Source organism: Triturus cristatus, chromosome 5_2 (assembly GCF_964204655.1).
Source record: "Triturus cristatus chromosome 5_2, aTriCri1.1, whole genome shotgun sequence".
In the NCBI taxonomy this organism is placed as follows: domain Eukaryota; kingdom Metazoa; phylum Chordata; class Amphibia; order Caudata; family Salamandridae; genus Triturus; species Triturus cristatus.
In genome coordinates, this window is record NC_140588.1 from 5,747,336 (window position 1) to 5,760,093 (window position 12,758).

The window sequence follows — 12,758 nt, forward strand, 5'->3', positions numbered from 1 at the left end:
GAGTGAGTGAGTCAGTCAGTAAGAGTGAGTCAGTCAGTGAGAGTGAGTGAGTCAGTGAGAGTGAGTCAGTCAGTGAGAGTGAGTCAGTCAGTGAGAATGAGTCAGTCAGTGAGAGTGAGTCAGTCAGTCAGTGAGAGTGAGTCAGGCAGTGAGTCAGTGAGAGTGAGTCAGTCAGTCAGTGAGAGTCTGTCAATCAGTCAGTGAGAGTCAGTCAGTGAGTCAGTCAGTCAGTGAGTCAATCAGTCATTCAGTGAGAGTAAGTGAGTCAGTGAGTCTGTCAGAGAGGGAGTGAGTCAGTCAGTGAGAATGAGTGAGTCAGTCAGTGAGAGTGAGTGAGTCAGTCAGTGAGAGCTGATTGAGTCAGTCAGAATCAGTCAGTCAGTGAGAGTGACTGAGTCAGTCAGTCAGTGAGAGTGAGTCAGTCAGTGAGTCAGTCAGTGAGAGTGAGTCAGTCAGTGAGTGAATCAGTGAGTGTGAGTGAGTCAGTCAGTCAGTGAGTCAGTCAGTGAGAGTGAGTGAGGGAGTCAGTCAGTGAGTGAGTCAGCGAGTCAGTCAGAGAGTGAGTCAGTCAGAGTGAGTGTCAGTCAGTATGAGTGAGTGAGTCAGTCAGTGAAAGTGAGTCAGTCAGTGACAGTGAGTGAGTCAGAGTCACTCAGTCAGTGAGAGTTAGTGAGTGAGTCAGTCAGTGAGAGCGAGTGAGTCAGTGAGAGTGAGTGAGTCAGTGAGAGTGAGTCAGTCAGTCAGTGAGAAGGAGTCAGTCAGTGAGTCAGTCAGAGAGGCAGTGAGTCAGTCAGTGAGAGTGAGTGAGTCAGTCAGTGAGAGTGAGTGAGTCAGTCAGTGAGAGCTGATTGAGTCAGTCAGAGTCAGTCAGTCAGTGAGAGTGACTAAGTCAGTCAGTCAGTGAGAGTGAGTCAGTCAGTGAGTCAGTCAGTGAGAGTGAGTCAGTAAGTCAGTGAGTGTGAGTGAGTGAGTCAGTCAGTGAGTCAATCAGTGAGACTGAGTCAGTCAGTGAGAGTGAGCCAGTCAGTGAGAATGAGTCAGTCAGTCAGTGAGAATGAATAAGTCAGTCAGTGAGAGGGACTCAGTCAGTGTGAGTGTGTCAGTCAGTGAGAGTGAGTGAGTCAGTGAGTCAGTCAGAGAGTGAGTGAGTCAGTCAGTGAGAGTGAGTGAGTCAGTCAGTGAGAGCTGATTGAGTCAGTCAGAATCAGTCAGTCAGTGAGAGTGACTGAGTCAGTCAGTCAGTGAGAGTGAGTCAGTCAGTGAGTCAGTCAGTGAGAGTGAGTCAGTCAGTGAGTGAGTTAGTGAGTGTGAGTGAGTCAGTCAGTCAGTGAGTCAGTCAGTGAGAGTGAGTGAGGGAGTCAGTCAGTGAGTGAGTCAGTGAGTCAGTCAGAGAGTGAGTCAGTCAGAGTGAGTGTCAGTCAGTATGAGTGAGTGAGTCAGTCAGTGAAAGTGAGTCAGTCAGTGACAGTGAGTGAGTCAGAGTCACTCAGTCAGTGAGAGTTAGTGAGTGAGTCAGTCAGTGAGAGCGAGTGAGTCAGTGAGAGTGAGTGAGTCAGTGAGAGTGAGTCAGTCAGTCAGTGAGAAGGAGTCAGTCAGTGAGAGTGAGTCAGACAGTGAGACTGAATCAGTCAGTCAGTGAGTGAGTCAGTCGGTCAGTGAGAGTGAGTGAGTCAATGAGTCAGTCAGAGAGTGAGTGAGTCAGAGATAGTGAGTGAGTCAGTCAGAGATAGTGAGTGAGTCAGTCAGTGAGAGTGAGTCAGTCAGTGAGTCAGTGAGTCAGTGAGTCAGTCAGTGAAAGTGAGTGAGTCAGTGAGTCAGTCAGGGAGTGAGTGAGTCAGTCAGTGAGAGTGAGTCAGTCAGTGAGAGTGAGTCAGTCAGTCATTCAGTGAGAGTGAGTCAGTCAGTGAGAGTGAGTCAGTCAGTGAGAGTGAGTCAGTCAGTGAGAATGAGTCAGTCAGTGAGAGTGAGTCAGTCAGTCAGTGAGAGTGAGTCAGTCAGTGAGTCAGTGAGAGTGAGTCAGCTAGTCAGTGAGAGTCTGTCAGTCAGTCAGTGAGAGTCAGTCAGTGAGTGAGTCAGTCAGTGAGTCAGTCAGTCAAACAGTGAGAGTGAGTGAGTGAATGAGGGAGTCAGTCAGTGAGTCAGTCAGAGAGTGAGTCAGTCAAAGTGAGTGTCAGTCAGTGTGAGTGAGTCAGTCAGTGAGAGTGAGTGAGTCAGTCGGAGTCAGTCAGTCAGTGAGAGTCAGTCAGTCAGTGAGTCAGTCAGTCAGTGAGAGGGAGTCAGTCAGTGTGAGTGAGTCAGTCAGTGAGTCAGTCAGTCGGAGTGAGTGAGTCAGTGAGTCAGTGAGTGAGTCAGTCAGTGAGAGTCAGTGAGTCAGTCAGTGAGTCAGTGAGAGTGAGTCAGTCAGTGAGTCAGTCAGTGAGAGTGAGTCAGTCAGTCAGTCAGTGTGAGTGAGACAGTCAGTTAGTGAGAGTGAGTAAGTCAGTGAGAGTCAGTCAGTCAGTGAGTGAGTCAGTCAGTCAGTGAGTGAGTCAGTCAGTCAGTGAGAGTCAGTCAGTCAGTGAGAGTGAGTGAGTCTGTCAGTGAGCCAGTCAGAGATAGTGAGTGAGTCAGTCAGTGAGAGTGAGTCAGTCAGTGAGTCAGTCAGTGAGAGTCAGTGAGTCAGTCAGTGAGTCAGTCAGTGAGAATGAGTAAGTCAGTGAATCAGTCAGTGAGAGTGAGTGAGTCAGTCAGTGAGAGTGAGTGAGTGAGTCAGTCAGTGAGACTGAGTCAGTCAGTGAGACTGAGTCAGTCAGTGAGTCAGTCAGTCAGTCATTGAGAGTGAGTGAGTCAGTGAGTCAGTCAGACATTGAGTGAGTCAGTCAGTGTGAGTGAATGAGTCAGTCAGAGATAGTAAGTGAGTCAGTCAGTGAGAGTGAGTCAGTCAATGAGTCAGTCAGTCAGTGAGAGTGAGTGAGGCAGTCAGTCAGTGAGTCAGTCAGTGAGAGTGAGTCAGTCAGTGAGTGAGTCAGAGAGTGAGTGAGTCAGTCAGTGAGAGTGAGTCAGTCAGTGAGAGTGAGTGAGTCAGTCATTCAGTGAGAGTGAGTCAGTCAGTGAGAGTGAGTCAGTCAGTGAGAGTGAGTCAGTCAGTGAGAATGAGTCAGTCAGTGAGAGTGAGTCAGTCAGTGAGAGTGAGTCAGTCAGTGAGAGTGAGTCAGTCAGTGAGTCAGTGAGAGTGAGTCAGTCAGTCAGTGAGAGTCTGTCAGTCAGTCAGTGAGAGTCAGTCAATGAGTGAGTCAGTCAGTGAGTCAGTCAGTGAGTCAGTCAGTGTGAGTGAGTCAGTCAGTGAAAGTGAGTCAGTCAGTCGGAGTGAGTCAGTCAGTGAGAGTGAGTCAGTCAGTCAGTGTGAGTGAGTCAGTCAGTGAAAGTGAGTCAGTCAGTGGGAGTGAGTCAGTCAGTGAGAGAGAGTCAGTCAGTCAGTGAGAGTGAGTGAGTGAGTCAGTCAGTCAGTGAGAGTGAGTCAGTCAGTCAGTGAGAGTGAGTGAGTGAGTCAGTCAGTGAGAGTGAGTCAGTCAGTGAGAGTGAGCCAGTCAGTGAGAATGAGTCAGTCAGTCAGTGAGAGTGAATAAGTCTGTCAGTGAGAGGGACTCAGTCAGTGTGAGTGAGTCAGTCAGTGAGTCACTCAGTCACTGAGAGTGAGTGTGGCAGTCAGTCAGTGAGTCAGTCAGTGAGAGTGAGTGAGTGAGTGAGTCAGTCAGAGAGTGAGTGAGTCAGTCCGTGTGAGTGAGTGAGTCAGTAAGTGTGAGTGAGTGAGTCAGTCAGTGTGAGTGAGTCAGTCAGTCAGAGAGAGTGAGTGAGTCAGTCAGTGTGATTGAGTGAGTCAGTCAGAGAGAGTAAGTCATTCAGTGAGAGTGAGTGAGTCAGTGAATCAGTCAGTGAGAGTGAGTCAGTCAGTCTGTCAGTCAGTCAGTTAGTCAGTCAGTGAGAGTGAGTGAGGGAGTCAGTCAGTGAGTGAGTCAGTGAGTCAGTCAGAGAGTGAGTCAGTCAGAGTGAGTGTCAGTCAGTATGAGTGAGTCAGTCAGTCAGTGAAAGTGAGTCAGTCAGTGACAGTGAGTGAGTCAAAGTCAGTCAGTCAGTGAGAGTTAGTGAGTGAGTCAGTGAGAGTGAGTGAGTCAGTGAGAGTGAGAGTGAGTAAGTCAGTGAGAGTGAGTGAGTCAGTGAGAATGAGTCAGTCAGTCAGTGAGAAGGAGTCAGTCACTGAGAGTGAGTCAGTCAGTGACACTGAGTCAGTCAGTCAGTAAGTGAGTCAGTCAGTGAGAGTGAGTGAGTCAATGAGTCAGTCAGAAAGTGAGTGAGTCAGAAATAGTGAGTGAGTCAGTCAGAGATAGAGAGTGAGTCAATCAGTGAGAGTGAGTGAGTCAGTCAGTCAGTCAGTGAAAGTGAGAAAGTCAGTGAGTCAGTCAGAGAGTGAGTGAGTCAGTCAGTAAGAGTGAGTCAGTCAGTGAGAGTGAGTGAGTCAGTGAGAGTGAGTCAGTCAGTGAGAGTGAGTCAGTCAGTGAGAATGAGTCAGTCAGTGAGAGTGAGTCAGTCAGTCAGTGAGAGTGAGTCAGGCAGTGAGTCAGTGAGAGTGAGTCAGTCAGTCAGTGAGAGTCTGTCAATCAGTCAGTGAGAGTCAGTCAGTGAGTCAGTCAGTCAGTGAGTCAGTCAGTCATTCAGTGAGAGTAAGTGAGTCAGTGAGTCTGTCAGAGAGGGAGTGAGTCAGTCAGTCAGAGTGAGTGAGTCAGTCAGTGAGAGTGAGTGAGTCAGTCAGTGAGAGCTGATTGAGTCAGTCAGAATCAGTCAGTCAGTGAGAGTGACTGAGTCAGTCAGTCAGTGAGAGTGAGTCAGTCAGTGAGTCAGTCAGTGAGAGTGAGTCAGTCAGTGAGTGAATCAGTGAGTGTGAGTGAGTCAGTCAGTCAGTGAGTCAGTCAGTGAGAGTGAGTGAGGGAGTCAGTCAGTGAGTGAGTCAGCGAGTCAGTCAGAGAGTGAGTCAGTCAGAGTGAGTGTCAGTCAGTATGAGTGAGTGAGTCAGTCAGTGAAAGTGAGTCAGTCAGTGACAGTGAGTGAGTCAGAGTCACTCAGTCAGTGAGAGTTAGTGAGTGAGTCAGTCAGTGAGAGCGAGTGAGTCAGTGAGAGTGAGTGAGTCAGTGAGAGTGAGTCAGTCAGTCAGTGAGAAGGAGTCAGTCAGTGAGTCAGTCAGAGAGGCAGTGAGTCAGTCAGTGAGAGTGAGTGAGTCAGTCAGTGAGAGTGAGTCAGTCAGTCAGTGAGAGCTGATTGAGTCAGTCAGAGTCAGTCAGTCAGTGAGAGTGACTAAGTCAGTCAGTGAGAGTGAGTCAGTCAGTGAGTCAGTCAGTGAGAGTGAGTCAGTAAGTCAGTGAGTGTGAGTGAGTGAGTCAGTCAGTGAGTCAATCAGTGAGACTGAGTCAGTCAGTGAGAGTGAGCCAGTCAGTGAGAATGAGTCAGTCAGTCAGTGAGAATGAATAAGTCAGTCAGTGAGAGGGACTCAGTCAGTGTGAGTGTGTCAGTCAGTGAGTCACTCAGTCACTGAGAGTGAGTGAGGCAGTCAGTCAGTGTGTCAGTCAGTGAGAGTGAGTGAGTCAGTGAGTCAGTCAGAGAGTGAGTGAGTCAGTCAGTGAGAGTGAGTGAGTCAGTCAGTGAGAGCTGATTGAGTCAGTCAGAATCAGTCAGTCAGTGAGAGTGACTGAGTCAGTCAGTCAGTGAGAGTGAGTCAGTCAGTGAGTCAGTCAGTGAGAGTGAGTCAGTCAGTGAGTGAGTTAGTGAGTGTGAGTGAGTCAGTCAGTCAGTGAGTCAGTCAGTGAGAGTGAGTGAGGGAGTCAGTCAGTGAGTGAGTCAGTGAGTCAGGCAGAGAGTGAGTCAGTCAGAGTGAGTGTCAGTCAGTATGAGTGAGTGAGTCAGTCAGTGAAAGTGAGTCAGTCAGTGACAGTGAGTGAGTCAGAGTCACTCAGTCAGTGAGAGTTAGTGAGTGAGTCAGTCAGTGAGAGCGAGTGAGTCAGTGAGAGTGAGTGAGTCAGTGAGAGTGAGTCAGTCAGTCAGTGAGAAGGAGTCAGTCAGTGAGAGTGAGTCAGACAGTGAGACTGAATCAGTCAGTCAGTGAGTGAGTCAGTCAGTCAGTGAGAGTGAGTGAGTCAATGAGTCAGTCAGAGAGTGAGTGAGTCAGAGATAGTGAGTGAGTCAGTCAGAGATAGTGAGTGAGTCAGTCAGTGAGAGTGAGTCAGTCAGTGAGTCAGTGAGTCAGTGAGTCAGTCAGTGAAAGTGAGTGAGTCAGTGAGTCAGTCAGGGAGTGAGTGAGTCAGTCAGTGAGAGTGAGTCAGTCAGTGAGAGTGAGTCAGTCAGTCATTCAGTGAGAGTGAGTCAGTCAGTGAGAGTGAGTCAGTCAGTGAGAGTGAGTCAGTCAGTGAGAATGAGTCAGTCAGTGAGAGTGAGTCAGTCAGTCAGTGAGAGTGAGTCAGTCAGTGAGTCAGTGAGAGTGAGTCAGCTAGTCAGTGAGAGTCTGTCAGTCAGTCAGTGAGAGTCAGTCAGTGAGTGAGTCAGTCAGTGAGTCAGTCAGTCAAACAGTGAGAGTGAGTGAGTCAGTGAGTCAGTCAGAGAGGCAGTGAGTCAGTCAGTGAGAGTGAGTGAGTCAGTCAGTGAGAGTGAGTGAGTCAGTCAGTGAGAGCTGATTGAGTTAGTCAGAATCAGTCAGTCAGTGAGACTGACTGAGTCAGTCAGTCAGTGAGAGTGAGTCAGTCAGTGAGTCAGTCAGTGAGAGTGAGTCAGTCAGTCAGTGAGTGTGAGTGAGTCAGTCAGTCATTGAGTCAATCAGTGAGAATGAGTGAGTGAGGGAGTCAGTAAGAGTTAGTGAGTGAGTGAGTCAGTGAGAGTGAGTGAGTCAGTGAGAGTGAGTGAGTCAGTGAGAGTGAGTCAGTGAGAGTGAGTCAGTCAGTCAGTGAGAAGGAGTCAGTCAGTGAGAGTGAGTCAGTCAGTGAGACTGAGTCAGTCAGTCAGTGAGTCAGTCAGTCAGTCAGTGAGAGTGAGTGAGTCAGTCAGTGAGAGTGAGTCAGTCAGTGAGTCAGTCAGACAGTGAGTCAGTCAGTGAAAGTGAGTGAGTCAGTGAGTCAGTCAGGGAGTGAGTGAGTCAGTCAGTGAGAGTGAGTCAGTCAGTGAGAGTGAGTGAGTCAGTCATTCAGTGAGAGTGAGTCAGTCAGTGAGAGTGAATCAGTCAGTGAGAATGAGTCAGTCAGTGAGAGTGAGTCAGTCAGTGAGAGTGAGTCAGTCAGTGAGTCAGTGAGAGTGTGTCAGTCAGTCAGTGAGAGTCTGTCAGTCAATCAGTATGAGTCAGTCAGTGAGTCAGTCAGTCAGTGAGTGAGTCGGTCAGACAGTGAGAGTGAGTGAGTGAGTGAGTCAGTGAGTCAATCAATGAGTCAGTCAGTGTGAGTGAGTCAGTCAGTGAAAGTGAGTCAGACAGTGGGAGTGAGTCAGTCAGTGAAAGTGAGTCAGTCAGTGTGAGTGAGTCAGTCAGTGAGTCACTCAGTCACTGAGAGTGAGTGAGGCAGTCAGTCAGTGAGTCAGTCAGTGAGAGTGAGTGAGTCAGTGAGTCAGTCAGAGAGTGAGTGAGTCAGTCAGTGTGAGTGAGTCAGTCAGTCAGAGAGAGTGAGTGAGTCAGTCAGTGTGATTGAGTGAGTCAGTCAGAGAGAGTAAGTCATTCAGTGAGAGTGAGTGAGTCAGTGAATCAGTCAGTGAGAGTGAGTGAGTGAGTCAGTCAGTCAGTCAGTGAGTGTGAGTGAGTCAGTCAGTCAGTGAGTCAGTCAGTGAGAGTGAGTGAGGGAGTCAGTCAGTGAGTGAGTCAGTGAGTCAGTCAGAGAGTGAGTCAGTCAGAGGGAGTGTCAGTCAGTATGAGTGATTGAGTCAGTCAGTGAAAGTGAGTCAGTCAGTGACAGTGAGTGAGTCAAAGTCAGTCAGTCAGTGAGAGTTAGTGAGTGAGTGAGTGAGTCAGTGAGAGTGAGTGAGTCAGTGAGAGTGAGTAAGTCAGTGAGAGTGAGTGAGTCAGTGAGAGTGAGTCAGTCAGTCAGTGAGAAGGAGTCAGTCAGTGAGAGTGAGTCAGTCAGTGACACTGAGTCAGTCAGTCAGTAATTGAGTCAGTCAGTCAGTGAGAGTGAGTGAGTCAATGAGTCAGTCAGAGAGTGACTGAGTCAGAGATAGTGAGTGAGTCAGTCAGAGATAGTGAGTGAGTCAATCAGTGAGAGTGAGTGAGTCAGTCAGTCAGTGAGTCAGTCAGTGAAAGTGAGAAAGTCAGTGAGTCAGTCAGAGAGTGAGTGAGTCAGTCAGTGAGAGTGAGTTACTCAGTGAGAGTGAGTCAGTCAGTGAGAGTGAGTCAGTCAGTGAGAGTGAGTCAGTCAGTGAGAGTGAGTCAGTCAGTGAGAATGAGTCAGTCAGTGAGAGTGAGTCAGTCAGTCAGTGAGAGTGAGTCAGGCAGTGAGTCAGTGAGAGTGAGTCAGTCAGTCAGTGAGAGTCTGTCAATCAGTCAGTAAGTGAGTCAGTCAGTCAGTGAGTCAGTCAGTCAGTGAGAATGAACAAGTCAGTCAGTGAGAGGGACTCAGTCAGTGTGAGTGAGTCAGTCAGTGAGTCACTCAGTCACTGAGAGTGAGTGAGGCAGTCAGTCAGTGAGTCAGTCAGTCAGTGTGAGTGAGTCAGTCAGTCAGAGAGAGTGAGTCAGTCAGTCAGTGTGGGTGAGTGAGTCAGTCAGAGAGAGTGAGTAAGTCAGTCAGTGAGAGTGAGTCAGTCAGTCAGTGAGTCAGTCAATGAGAGTGAGTCAGTCAGTCAGTGAATCAGTCAGTGAGAGTGAGTCAGTCAGTCAGTCAGTCAGTCAGTCAGTGTGAGTGAGTCAGTAAGTCAGTGAGTCAGTCAGTGAGAGTGAGTGAGGGAGTCAGTCAGTGAGTGAGTCAGTGAGTCAGTCAAAGAGTGAGTCAGTCAGAGTGAGTGTCAGTCAGTGTGAGTGAGTGAGTCAGTCAGTGAAAGTGGGTCAGTCAGTGACAGTGAGTGAGTCAGAGTCAGTCAGTGAGAGTGAGTGAGTGAGTGAGTGAGTCAGTGAGAGTGAGTGAGTCAGTGAGAGTGAGTGAGTCAGTGAGAGTGAGTCAGTCAGTCAGTGAGAAGGAGTCAGTCAGTGAGAGTGAGTCAGTCAGTGAGACTGAGTCAGTCAGTCAGTGAGTGAGTCAGTCAGTCAGTGAGAGTGAGTGAGTCAGTCAGTGAGAGTGAGTGAGTCAGTCATTCAGTGAGAGTGAGTCAGTCAGTGGGAGTGAGTCAGTCAGTGAGAATGAGTCAGTCAGTGAGAGTGAGTCAGTCAGTGAGAATGAGTCAGTCAGTGAGTCAGTGAGAGTGAGTCAGTCAGTCAGTGATAGTCTGTCAGTCAGTCAGTAAGAGTCAGTCAGTGAGTGAGTCAGTCAGTGAGTGAGTCAGTCAGACAGTGAGAGTGAGTGAGTGAGTCAGTGAGTCAGTCAGAGAGTGAGTCAGTCAGAGTGAGTGTCAGTCAGTATGAGTGAGTGAGTCAGTCAGTGAAAGTGAGTCAGTCAGTGACAGTGAGTGAGTCAGAGTCACTTAGTCAGTGAGAGTTAGTGAGTGAGTCAGTCAGTGAGAGCAAGTGAGTCAGTGAGAGTGAGTGAGTCAGTGAGTGTGAGTCAGTCAGTGAGAAGGAGTCAGTCAGTGAGAGTGAGTCAGACAGTGAGACTGAATCAGTCAGTCAGTGAGTGAGTCAGTCGGTCAGTGAGAGTGAGTGAGTCAATGAGTCAGTCAGAGAGTGAGTGAGTCACAGATAGTGAGTGAGTCAGTCAGAGATAGTGAGTCAGTCAGTCAGTGAGAGAGAGTCAGTCAGTCAGTGAGTCAGTCAGTGAGTCAGTCAGTGAAAGTGAGTGAGTCAGTGGGTCAGTCAGGGAGTGAGTGAGTCAGTCAGTGAGAGTGAGTCAGTCAGTGAGAGTGAGTGAGTCAGTCATTCAGTGAGAGTGAGTCAGTCAGTGAGAGTGAGTCAGTCAGTGAGAATGAGTCAGTCAGTGAGAGTGAGTCAGTCAGTGAGAGTGAGTCAGTCAGTGAGTCAGTTAGAGTGAGTCAGTCAGTCAGTGAGAGTGTGTCAGTCAGTCAGTAAGAGTCAGTCAGTGAGTGAGTCAGTCAGAGAGTGAGTCAGTCAGAGTGAGTGTCAGTCAGTATGAGTGAGTGAGTCAGTCAGTGAAAGTGAGTCAGTCAGTGACAGTGAGTGAGTCAGAGTCACTCAGTCAGTGAGAGTTAGTGAGTGAGTCAGTCAGTGAGAGCGAGTGAGTCAGTGAGAGTGAGTCAGTCAGTCAGTGAGAAGGAGTCAGTCAGTGAGAGTGAGTCAGTCAGTGAGAGTGAGTGAGTCAGTCATTCAGTGAGAGTGAGTCAGTCAGTGAGAGTGAGTCAGTCAGTGAGAGTGAGTCAGTCAGTGAGAATGAGTCAGTCAGTGAGAGTGAGTCAGTCAGTGAGAGTGAGTCAGTCAGTGAGAGTGAGTCAGTCAGTGAGTCAGTGAGAGTGAGTCAGTCAGTCAGTGAGAGTCTGTCAGTCAGTCAGTGAGAGTCAGTCAATGAGTGAGTCAGTCAGTGAGTCAGTCAGTGAGTCAGTCAGTGTGAGTGAGTCAGTCAGTGAAAGTGAGTCAGTCAGTCGGAGTGAGTCAGTCAGTGAGAGTGAGTCAGTCAGTCAGTGTGAGTGAGTCAGTCAGTGAAAGTGAGTCAGTCAGTGGGAGTGAGTCAGTCAGTGAGAGAGAGTCAGTCAGTCAGTGAGAGTGAGTGAGTGAGTCAGTCAGTCAGTGAGAGTGAGTCAGTCAGTCAGTGAGAGTGAGTGAGTGAGTCAGTCAGTGAGAGTGAGTCAGTCAGTGAGAGTGAGCCAGTCAGTGAGAATGAGTCAGTCAGTCAGTGAGAGTGAATAAGTCTGTCAGTGAGAGGGACTCAGTCAGTGTGAGTGAGTCAGTCAGTGAGTCACTCAGTCACTGAGAGTGAGTGTGGCAGTCAGTCAGTGAGTCAGTCAGTGAGAGTGAGTGAGTCAGTCAGAGAGTGAGTGAGTCAGTCCGTGTGAGTGAGTGAGTCAGTAAGTGTGAGTGAGTGAGTCAGTCAGTGTGAGTGAGTCAGTCAGTCAGAGAGAGTGAGTGAGTCAGTCAGTGTGATTGAGTGAGTCAGTCAGAGAGAGTAAGTCATTCAGTGAGAGTGAGTGAGTCAGTGAATCAGTCAGTGAGAGTGAGTCAGTCAGTCTGTCAGTCAGTCAGTTAGTCAGTCAGTGAGAGTGAGTGAGGGAGTCAGTCAGTGAGTGAGTCAGTGAGTCAGTCAGAGAGTGAGTCAGTCAGAGTGAGTGTCAGTCAGTATGAGTGAGTCAGTCAGTCAGTGAAAGTGAGTCAGTCAGTGACAGTGAGTGAGTCAAAGTCAGTCAGTCAGTGAGAGTTAGTGAGTGAGTCAGTGAGAGTGAGTGAGTCAGTGAGAGTGAGAGTGAGTAAGTCAGTGAGAGTGAGTGAGTCAGTGAGAATGAGTCAGTCAGTCAGTGAGAAGGAGTCAGTCACTGAGAGTGAGTCAGTCAGTGACACTGAGTCAGTCAGTCAGTAAGTGAGTCAGTCAGTGAGAGTGAGTGAGTCAATGAGTCAGTCAGAAAGTGAGTGAGTCAGAAATAGTGAGTGAGTCAGTCAGAGATAGAGAGTGAGTCAATCAGTGAGAGTGAGTGAGTCAGTCAGTCAGTCAGTGAAAGTGAGAAAGTCAGTGAGTCAGTCAGAGAGTGAGTGAGTCAGTCAGTAAGAGTGAGTCAGTCAGTGAGAGTGAGTGAGTCAGTGAGAGTGAGTCAGTCAGTGAGAGTGAGTCAGTCAGTGAGAATGAGTCAGTCAGTGAGAGTGAGTCAGTCAGTCAGTGAGAGTGAGTCAGGCAGTGAGTCAGTGAGAGTGAGTCAGTCAGTCAGTGAGAGTCTGTCAATCAGTCAGTGAGAGTCAGTCAGTGAGTCAGTCAGTCAGTGAGTCAGTCAGTCATTCAGTGAGAGTAAGTGAGTCAGTGAGTCTGTCAGCGAGGGAGTGAGTGAGGGAGTGAGTCAGTCAGTGAGAATGAGTGAGTCAGTCAGTGAGAGTGAGTGAGTCAGTCAGTGAGAGCTGATTGAGTCAGTCAGAATCAGTCAGTCAGTGAGAGTGACTGAGTCAGTCAGTCAGTGAGAGTGAGTCAGTCAGTGAGTCAGTCAGTGAGAGTGAGTCAGTCAGTGAGTGAATCAGTGAGTGTGAGTGAGTCAGTCAGTCAGTGAGTCAGTCAGTGAGAGTGAGTGAGGGAGTCAGTCAGTGAGTGAGTCAGCGAGTCAGTCAGAGAGTGAGTCAGTCAGAGTGAGTGTCAGTCAGTATGAGTGAGTGAGTCAGTCAGTGAAAGTGAGTCAGTCAGTGACAGTGAGTGAGTCAGAGTCACTCAGTCAGTGAGAGTTAGTGAGTGAGTCAGTCAGTGAGAGCGAGTGAGTCAGTGAGAGTGAGTGAGTCAGTGAGAGTGAGTCAGTCAGTCAGTGAGAAGGAGTCAGTCAGTGAGTCAGTCAGAGAGGCAGTGAGTCAGTCAGTGAGAGTGAGTGAGTCAGTCAGTGAGAGTGAGTGAGTCAGTCAGTGAGAGCTGATTGAGTCAGTCAGAGTCAGTCAGTCAGTGAGAGTGACTAAGTCAGTCAGTCAGTGAGAGTGAGTCAGTCAGTGAGTCAGTCAGTGAGAGTGAGTCAGTAAGTCAGTGAGTGTGAGTGAGTGAGTCAGTCAG